At 47.1% G+C, this 9631-nt stretch overlaps 1 non-coding gene across 1 annotated transcript; it reads left to right on the top strand.

The window, feature by feature from the left end:
* Positions 1–7552: 7552 nt before the first annotated feature.
* TRNAG-UCC (transfer RNA glycine (anticodon UCC)) lies at positions 7553–7624 on the top strand. The gene has a single exon. It is a non-coding gene; the product is annotated as a tRNA-Gly (tRNA).
* The last annotated feature ends 2007 nt before the right edge of the window (positions 7625–9631 follow it).

Raw genomic sequence — 9631 nt, 5'->3', positions numbered from 1 at the left:
GAGAATAGTCCACTTGCACCTTAATTGAATTGGCTCATTAGCACTGACCCCCCACTTGGCAACTCCCATCTTTTCATGTGCTATAATATATATTCTGTTTACTGTATTTTCCACTCCATGCATCTGATGAAGTGGGTTTTAGCCCATGAAAGCTTATGCCCAAATTTGTTACTTTCTAAGGTGCCACAAGGACTCCTTGTTTTTGCTGATACGGCTACCAGACTAACATGGCTACCACTCTGAAATTAGGAGAGTTGTGAAGTACTGGAATGGGTTACCCAGGAAGGTTGTGGAATCTCCATCATTAGCGGTTTTTAAGGCCCAGCTTGACAAAGCTCTGGCTGGGATGATTTATTTGGGGTCAGTCCTGCTTTGAGCAGGGGGTTGGACTAGCTGACCTCCTGATGTCTCTTCCAACCCTAATCTTCTATGATTCTAAGTAGCCAAAAGTGGTCCCCAAATGTTTCTTTGTGTTCACATCTGTACAGATGCTGGGAATGGGCGACAGGGCATGGATCACTTCATGATTACCTGTTCTGTTCATTCCCTCTGAAGCACCTGGCATTGGCCACTGCTGGAAGACAGGACACTGGGCTAGATGGACCATTGGTCTGGTCCAGTCTGGCTGTTCTTATGTTTTATGTACAGGAATGAGGCACTTAGAAAGCAGAAATGGGGCGAGGGGCTCTAAATTTAAATCCATTTTAGAGAGAAATGTATTCAAAGACACTGAGACTCGATGTATGGAAGAAATAACAAGTGATCCCCAGCTTCTTCCCCCAAGCCTCAGGTGAAGATTAGCTGCCAACAGCTGCGGCTGCTGCCCTGAGGGGAGCGGTATAAGCTGTCTGCCTGTGGATGCAGCCCACCAGCTGTTTCTCCTGGGGCAGATGGCGAGTTGCTGGGCAGGGATGCTGCACCGGCTCGGGTCTGAAATATGAACAGGGATCTAATGACTCTACACCAGTGGGGGTCAAGGATGCTGAGGCAGTGTAAACTCAGTATCACAGTCATCAAGATTCAAAGCTGCTTGGGGGTGGAGAGGAGGAGAATGACTCTGCTGGATTTTTAGTGCATCCCTTTAACTATTCGCCCATGACAACCTGGCAGCCCCCACCTTTCTCACAACACTGTGGTTGTGTTCTCTGTGGAAAGGGGCTTCTAGGAACTGGTATTTCCAGCTGCATTAAAGAATCATAAAGGAAAAGGAAGAGTTAATGTCTTAGAAAAGTCTGTGTTTGTGTTAGATGGGTGGGAGGGTGTCCAGAAACCAGTTTGCTCCAGTTTCTTTTCTCTGGGATTTCCTTTAGAAAAAGCTGAAGCAGGGAACAAAACCACTTCCTCTCGCTGAGGCTTGAACTCAGGACCTTCAGATGATGAGATTGACATACTGCTAAGGGCATACAGGATCCTCTTACAGTGGTGATTGTGGCAGAGAAGTAGCCAGGGGTGGGCTGGGAGACCTGTCACCCAAAGACCTGTCCTGGCAGCTTTCTCAGCACCAAACAAATCAACTCGCTCTGTAACTTAACAATCCACCTGGTACTAAGAACAGTACTAGTGGGCTTTCTCCTTGCCACTTCTGCTGGCATAGGCACACATCTTAGAGGCCTTTCTAGAAGAGAATTTGGAACTGAGTTGGGAAAACCAGTTTCAAAACAGGAGGCTCAGACTTAGATTCATGTACTTATAATATTAAATAATCCTTCCATCCTAGTATCACCATCAATATAAGTGCTTCAGCATTATGGTTTTCCAGAGGGAAAACTTAACTTCTCTCCAAAGGGAGTTGGGAGAAAACCCTTTTCAGAGTCCAAGAGAGACAAGGCAGGTGAGGGTCAGAGCTTGTAGAGGACCAGCTTCTGTTGGTGAAAGAGACAAGCTTTGGAGCTAACCCAGAACTCTTCTTCAGCTCGGTATAGCCCTAAAGTTTGTCCCTTCCACAAACAGAAGTTAGAACATAAGAACGGCGATACTAGTTCACAGCAAGGGTCCATCTAGCCCAGTATCCTGTCTTCTGATACTGGCCAATGCCAGGTGCCCCAGAGGGAATGAACAGAACAGGTAATCATCAAGTGATCCATCCCCTGTCACCCATTCCCAGCTTCTGGCAAAGAGAGGATACGGACACCATCCCTACCCATGCTGGATAATAGCCATTGATGGACCTGTCCTCCATGCACTTATCTAGTCCAGTTTTGAACCCTGTTCTAGTCTTGGCCTTTACAACATCCTCTGGCAAAGAGTTCCATAGGTTGACTGTGTGTTGTGTGAAGAAATATTTCCTTTTGTTCATTTCAAACCTGCAGCCAACTCATTTAATTTGGTGACCCCTAGTTCTTGTGTTATGAGAAGGAGTAAATAACACTCCCAACCTTGGTCCTTTAAAAGATATTATGTGATCCCCACTCCTTGTCTCTCATGTCCTGGGGCCAACGTGGATACACCAACACTGCAAACAACAAGATTCAAAGTCAATGCACATGGAAGAAGCATATTGTGTTTCATTCCTTATGTCCTGGTCCCATCCTGTGGCCATTTCCTTTTCCTCCCTTCTCATAGACTCATAGACTCATAGACTTTAAGGTCAGAAGGGACCAATATGGTCATCTAGTCTGACCTCCCGCATGATGCAGGCCACATAAGCTGACCCACCCACAACAGAATCTTCCAGCCTGTGACCCCTGCCCTATGCTGCGGAGGAAGGCGAAAAACCTCCAGGGCCTCTGCCAATCTACCCTGGAGGAAAATTCCTTCCCGACCCCAAATATGGCGATCAGCAGAACCCCGAGCATACAGGCAAGATTCTACAGCCGGACCCTCATTTTACCCGCGATGGCACGTTAATGCCTAATTGACTAAAATCACGTTATCCCTTCAAACCATTCCCTCCATAAACTTATCAAGCCTAATCTTGAAGCCAGAAAGGTCTTTCGCCCCCACCGTTTCCCTCGGAAGGCTGTTCCAAAATTTCACCCCTCTGACGGTTAGAAACCTTCTTCTAATTTCAAGCCTAAACTTCCCCACGGCCAGTTTATATCCATTCGTTCTCGTGTCCACATTACTACTGAGCTGAAATAATTCCTCTCCCTCCTTGGTATTAATCCCTTTGATATATTTAAAGAGAGCAATCATATCCCCCCTCAGCCTTCTTTTGGTTAGGCTAAACAAACCGAGCTCCTCGAGTCTCCTTTCATAGGAAAGGTTTTCCATTCCTCGGATCATCCTAGTGGCCCTTCTCTGTACCCGTTCCAGTTTGAGTTCATCCTTTTTAAACATAGGAGACCAGAACTGCACACAGTACTCCAAATGAGGTCTCACCAGCGCCTTGTATAATGGAAGCAGCACCTCCCTGTCCCTACTAGAAATACCTCGCCTAACGCATCCCAAAATCGCATTAGCTTTTTTCACAGCCACGTCACATTGCCGACTCATAGTCATCCTGCGATCAACCAGGACTCCGAGGTCCTTCTCCTCCTCCGTCACTTCCAACCTATGCGTCCCTAACTTATAACTAAAATTCTTATTAGTCATCCCTAAATGCATCACCTTACACTTCTCACTATTAAATCTCATCCTATTATTGTTACTCCAATTTACAAGGTCATCCAAGTCTCCCTGCAGAATATCCCGATCCTTCTCCGAATTGGCAATACCTCCCAACTTTGTGTCATCCGCAAATTTTATCAGCCCACTCCTACATTCGGTTCCGAGGTCAGTAACGAATAGATTGAATAAAATCGGACCCAAAACCGAACCTTGAGGAACCCCACTGGTGACCTCCGTCCAACCCGACAGTTCACCTTTCAGTACTACCCGCTGCAGTCTCCCCTTTAACCAGTTCTTAATCCACCTCTGGAATTTCATATCGATCCCCATCTTTTCCAATTTAACCAATAATTCCTCGTGCGGCACAGTATCAAACGCTTTACTAAAATCGAGGTAAATTAGATCCACCGCATTTCCTTTATCTAAAAAATCTGTTACTTTCTCAAAGAAGGAGATCAAGTTGGTTTGGCACGATCTGCCTTTCGTAAACCCATGTTGTAATTTGTCCCAATTGCCATTCACCTCAAGGTCCTTAACTACTTTTTCCTTCAAAATTTTTTCCAAGACCTTGCATACTACAGAAGTTAAACTAACAGGCCTGTAGTTACCCGGGTCACTTTTTTCCCCCTTCTTAAAAATAGGAACCACATTAGCTATTTTCCAGTCCATTGGTACCACCCCCGAGTTTACAGATTTATTAAAAATTATCGCCAAGGGGCTTGCAATTTCTTGCGCCAGCTCCTTCAATATTCTAGGATGGAGATCATCCGGTCCGCCCGATTTAGTCCCATTTAGCTGGTCAAGTTTGGCTTCCACCTCTGATACTGTAATTGCAATCGCCCCTCCTTTATTCCCCTCTGTCCCGCTCCCTCTATTCCTAAGCCCTTCATTAGCCTTATTAAACACCGACGCAAAATATTCATTTAGATATTGTGCCATGCCTAGATTATCCTTAATCTCCACTCCATTTACATGCTTCAGCGGTCCCACTTCCTCTTTCTTTGTTTTCTTCCTATTTATATGGCTATAAAACCTCTTACTATTGGATTTAATTCCCCTCGCGAGGTCCAACTCTACACGGCTTTTGGCCTTTCTCACCGCATCCCTACATGCTCTGACCTCAATAAGGTAGGTTTCCTTGCCGATCTGTCCCCTCTTCCATTCTTTGTACGCTTTCTGTTTTTTCTTAATCGCCCCTTTGAGACGCCCGCTCATCCAGCTAGGTCTAATTCTCCTGCCTACTAACCGTTTCCCCTTTCTCGGGATACAGGCCTCGGACAGCTCGTGCAACTTCAGCTTGAAATAATCCCAGGCCTCATCTGCCTTTAGCTCTCTAAGTATGTTAGCCCAATCCACTTCCCTAAGTAGTTGCCTTAATTTATTAAAGTTGGCCTTTTTGAAATCGTAAACCTTAGTCACAGTTTTATTTCTGTTAATCCTTCCATTTAGTTTAAACCGAATTAGCTCATGGTCACTCGAGCCAAGGTTGTCCCCTACTACCATTTCCTCAACTAGGTCCTCACTACTCACCAGCACCAAATCTAAAATGGCATCCCCCCTCGTCGGTTCAGCTACTACTTGATGAAGGAATTCATCTGCTAGCACGTCTAGGAACATCTGAGCCCTATTATTGTTACTAGCATTTGTTCCCCAATCTATGTCCGGGAAGTTAAAGTCCCCCATGATTACACAGCTCTTATTAGTTTTTACTTCCTTAAAAACATTAAATAGTTCCCTGTCCGCATCCAGGCTAGATCCCGGCGGTCTATAGCACACCCCAAGCAGTATCTCAGGGGAGGCTCTAGTAGTTCTTTTACCCAGTGTAATCATTGCCCAGACAGACTCCGTCTTATCCATTCCATCACTTATTATTTCTTTACATTTTAGCTCATTATTCACATACAGTGCCACACCCCCACCTTTACCTTTTTTTCGGTCATTCCTAAACAGCACATACCCTTCCATACCTGTACTCCAGTCATGACTACAGTTCCACCATGTTTCGGTTATTCCTATGATATCAGGTTTCATTTCTTGGACCAGGAGCTCCAATTCCTCCATTTTGTTACCTAGGCTTCTCGCATTGGTGTATAAACATCTTACCGTATGCTGTCTATCCTTTCTCCCATTAGTTATGCACTTTGGTACGGACCCCGTAGTGTCCATCTGCCCTCTCCTTCTAATCTCCAATTCCCTACCCCTATCTATATCTGTGCTTATCTCTTTGCCCTCTTTTTCAGTGTTGGAATCTGGCATGGAGATTAATTGGACATCTCCCAACCGTCTCCCCCAAGTTCCTAGTTTAAAGCCCTTTTGATGAGATGAGCCAGCCTCCCTCCCAGAAGTCTATTCCCTTCCCTACTCAGGTGAAGTCCATCCCGCGAGAACAGCTGTCTGTCCCCGAAAGCCTCCCAGTGGCCATACATCCCAAAGCCCTCCTTATAGCACCACTCCCTCAGCCAGCTATTTATCCTTACAATTCTGTCTGCCCTTTGCTGTCCTTCTCTAGGAACAGGCAGAATCCCACTGAAGATAATCTGAGCCTCAACTTCCTTAAGCGTCTTCCCCAGCCTGGCATAATCTCCCTTGATTCTCTCTAGCGAGAACCTAGCCGTGTCATTCGTTCCTACGTGAAGGACGATCAAGGGGTTCTTACCTGCTCCTTTTAGGATCCTTTTCAACCGCAGGTCCACATCCCGTATCTTAGCGCCCGGCAGACAGCACACCCTTCTGTTTTCTGGGTCCGCCCTGGTCACAGGCCTGTCTAACCTCCTCAGTAAGGAGTCCCCAATCACATAAACCTGCCTTTGCCTAGGGGCAGCGCAATCTACCAATCTATCCCCTGTTCCCTGCAGCCGTAACTCCTGCCTGTCTCCATTTTCCCTTATAGTCCCCCTATTGCCATCCTGTATCCTCCCGGGGCCGAGTATTGATGCTGTCTCCATCAACTCCTCCCCCCTGTCTATTGGACTAGCTGCCCTTCTTTTCTTCCTCTGCCTCCCACCATCAGTTACCACCTGCTGCGTCCCCTCCTCGTTAGCCAAACACCCAAACCTGTTCCTGAGTTCTATTTCCCCCTCACTAGCCCTCCTTTTCCTTGGCCTGCTTCTCACGGTCACATGCTTCCACTGCTCTTGTTCTCCCCCCGACATTCCCCCCTCACAGACCATAGCCCCCACTTCCACCTGCACCCCCGAGCATTCCCCTTCAGTCACCCCTTGCCTTTGCTCCATTAGCTGCTCAAACCCCCTTCTAAACTCTACCAGGGTCTCTACCTGCATCTCCAACCCCCGAACCTTTTCCTCTAACAGGGCAAGTAGGCGACATTTCATACAGACATACCTCTGATCAGGTGCACCTGCTAGGACTATATACATACCGCAGCTGCTACATGCTTTCATCTGCATTGTGTCCCCTGCTGCCTGGCTCATGGCTGCTATGGTCTCTGCCTGCGGCCTCTGAGGGAACAAAGCAAGCTTTGGTGTTTTTCACAGAAACATTATTTCCACAGGAGAGACCCAGGAGTGAGGGCTGCATTCCTGTTCCAAACAGTCAATAGAAGGGGTCAAAGACCTTTAGGACAAAGTGTCCATTACTGTCAAAAAATCATCTCCCTCCTGCAGGTCCCTGGCAGCCTGAATTTGTTCCTTATCCTCCTGGAGTCTGGGGGCTGGAATCAGCACTATCCAGCCCCTCTGCATGTAGCAGGAACAAACACAAACCTTGTCTTTAAAACAAGCTGTCCCCTTCCTTCTCAGGGAAGATTTTTCTATGATTGAAGTTGAGCTTCATTTCCCCTCTCCTAGGGGCAGGTTGGGTGTGGGGCCAGCTCCTAATGAGATCTGTTTTCACCTTTGCTCCCTTTCAGTCACGCTTGGATGGTAACTCTGCTCCCACCTGTCAGGCAGCTTCCAGACCATCCACCCTGCTTAGTAGTTCTGTGGGCATGTATCACCACGTTTGCTAGCACACATAGCATGCAGGAAAGCTGTCTACACTGGATGCATTGGTGGTATAGTGGTTAGTATAGTTGCCTTCCAAGCAGTTGACCTGCGTTTGATTCCCAGCCAATGCAATAATGGCTTTTTTTCTTTTTGTTGGTTCCTTGTCTGGAAGTGGTTTGATTTCAGCTGCATTGTGTTATAATCACATTATACATAGAATGAGACAATAAATATCTCAAAGCCTAGCAGGTCACACAGGATGGAAGCATACAAGGGGCTGGAATGTGTCATCTGTGAAAGACAGAACACTTGGAAACCTGCTTCTCCCATCCCCTTGCCTTCCGTGTTATGATTCCAGCTGTGTGCAATGTTTGTATGATGTTCCTGCATGACAGGGAAATAAAGGTTTGAGTCAGCTTTTGCCTCTGCAGATTTCTTTGCTGTTACAATTATAATGACATGAACAAAAGGGAGGCAAAAAAAAAAAAAAAAAACCCCAACCAAATTACAATACAGTTAGGGAAAGAGAAGATCACAGGTAAGCCAAATATTTCAAAATAAAAATTAAAACTAAAAAGGCAGCCGAGGGGCGGGGAAGAGATCAGGTATGTGGAGATCCCTTTGATATTTGAACTCACATTGCTAGAATCAAAGTTCAGACTTGACACTGTGGAAAACCTACAACTACCCAGCTCGCTGAACACCTGTGATATTGAGTTGGGACACCTGTTTTGCTTCAATCATTTATTGTCTCTCTGTGTTCTCTGTCTCTTTCTTCTTCCCCCATTTCTCATCTCCAATATCTCTGCCTTTTCCCCTCTCCCCCTGCCCTTTACCAGGAACTCACACTCTACAGCATTGAGGAAAAGCCAGAGCTTCCATGTTCTGCACATGATCCTGTGTCAGAGAACATGTGACCCAGGTCAGAACCAGTCATCAGAACAATATGACCCTTTATGGGAGACTTCTCTGCCAACTCTGCAATTCACACCTCCCTCCCCATGAAAGGGGGTGAGGTACAGCTCTGACTGAGAGGCCCCACAGGAGAAATTTCAGCCCAAAGACAAATTTATGTGAATTGTTGAGAAGTGAAGAGCCCCCTTGCCCCCCACCAATCCCCAGAACTCTAGTGTCACCCCCATGGCACCAGCACAGGGAACCCAGTGGGATGGGATTATAGAATACAAGGGGGAGGGTGCAGGGGAAAGAGGTGACAGGGAGTCTCTCTTTTTCCTTCTCTCTTCACTTTCTGTTCTTCTCTTCCAGGAACTGCAGTCACAGCAGGGAGGGGTTTGTCTCTTTATTAGGCATCCGTGTCTGTCACGGAGGTCGCAGACATCACAGCTTCCATGACTTCCTGCAACCTCCTGTGACCTCTGTGACTTCTGCAGTGGACCCTGTGGCTGACTCCAGGGCCTCCCAAGCAGCTGGCCCTGGGGATCACTTGAGCAGCGGTTCTGAGGGCAGTGGGAGTAGCCACAGCTCAGTGGCTCCCAGCAGCTCTCCTGGGGTAGCTGGAGAAGCAGCTGGCCGCCTGGGGCTTCCCTCCCAGGCAGCAGCTGGAGTGGCAGGAGGCCCCCAGGGTTTCTCCCCCCATAGGTGGTGCCACATGGCCCCCAGACTCCCTCTCCCCACAGCTGGTGCCCCTGGGCTCCGCTCCCCAAGATTCAATGAGGGGTATTAATGGTATAAGTCATGGGCAATGATTTTTTGTTTCTTGCCTGTGACCTGTCCATGACTTTTACATAAAATACCCATGATTAAATCATTACCTTACTCATTATCGATCAAATAAATTGAAATGCTTTCACCTGCAAGTGGATTTAGCCCAGGACCCTCAGAGTCAGCAGCTGTTACACCCCCCACTGAGCTCTCTGGTCAGGTGTCCTAGCACTGGAAGCCTCCTGTTTAAATCCTAAAATAGCGTTTTTGCATCAGGAGGGGCTGAAATTTTGGACCGGACATTGTAGCTCCACCGTTATTTTATTGAATTGCTTCAAAACAGCAACTCAAGAAAGTCTCCTAAGTGCCAGGCTCTCTGCCATGGAAACAGCTTCCACTGCTCTCCAGGAGTCTGTGCGTTCCACACAGCAAAGTACAAACCTGCTCTGAACTGAACGGGGGGGTCAGACAGTGTC

The sequence above is a fragment of the Emys orbicularis genome, chromosome 15 (assembly GCF_028017835.1).
Source record: "Emys orbicularis isolate rEmyOrb1 chromosome 15, rEmyOrb1.hap1, whole genome shotgun sequence".
Classification (NCBI taxonomy): Eukaryota; Metazoa; Chordata; order Testudines; family Emydidae; genus Emys; species Emys orbicularis.
The sequence above is the reverse complement of the archived record's forward strand: the minus strand, read 5'-3'. Positions and strand labels throughout refer to the sequence as shown.